Source organism: Bison bison, unplaced genomic scaffold (assembly GCF_000754665.1).
Source record: "Bison bison bison isolate TAMUID 2011002044 unplaced genomic scaffold, Bison_UMD1.0 scf7180017864491, whole genome shotgun sequence".
Lineage (NCBI taxonomy): Eukaryota > Metazoa > Chordata > Mammalia > Artiodactyla > Bovidae > Bison > Bison bison.
In genome coordinates, this window is record NW_011495050.1 from 13,488,049 (window position 1) to 13,488,520 (window position 472).

Below are 472 nucleotides of genomic sequence, written 5' to 3' on the forward strand. Positions count from 1 at the left end.
TGCTTTCAATTTTTCACCATTGAGGATAATATTTGCTGTGGGTTTGTCATATATAGCTTTTATTATGTTGAGGTATGTTCCTTCTATTCCTGCTTTCTGGAGAGTTTTTATCATAAATGGATATTGAATTTTGTCAAAGGCTTTCTCTGCATCTATTGAGATAATCATATGGTTTTTATTTTTCAATTTGTTAATGTGGTGTATTACGTTGATTGATTTGCAGATATTGAAGAGTCCTTGCATCCCTGGGATAAAGCCTAGAACACTTTCTAACACCATACACAAAAATAAACTCAAAATGGATTAAAGATTTAAACGTAAGACCAGAAACTATAAAACTCCTAGAGGAGAACATAGGCAAAACACTCTCTGACATACATCACAGCAGGATCCTCTATGACCCACCTCCCAGAGTATTGGAAATAAAAGCAAAAATAAACAAATGGGACCTAATTAACCTTAAAAGCTGCCG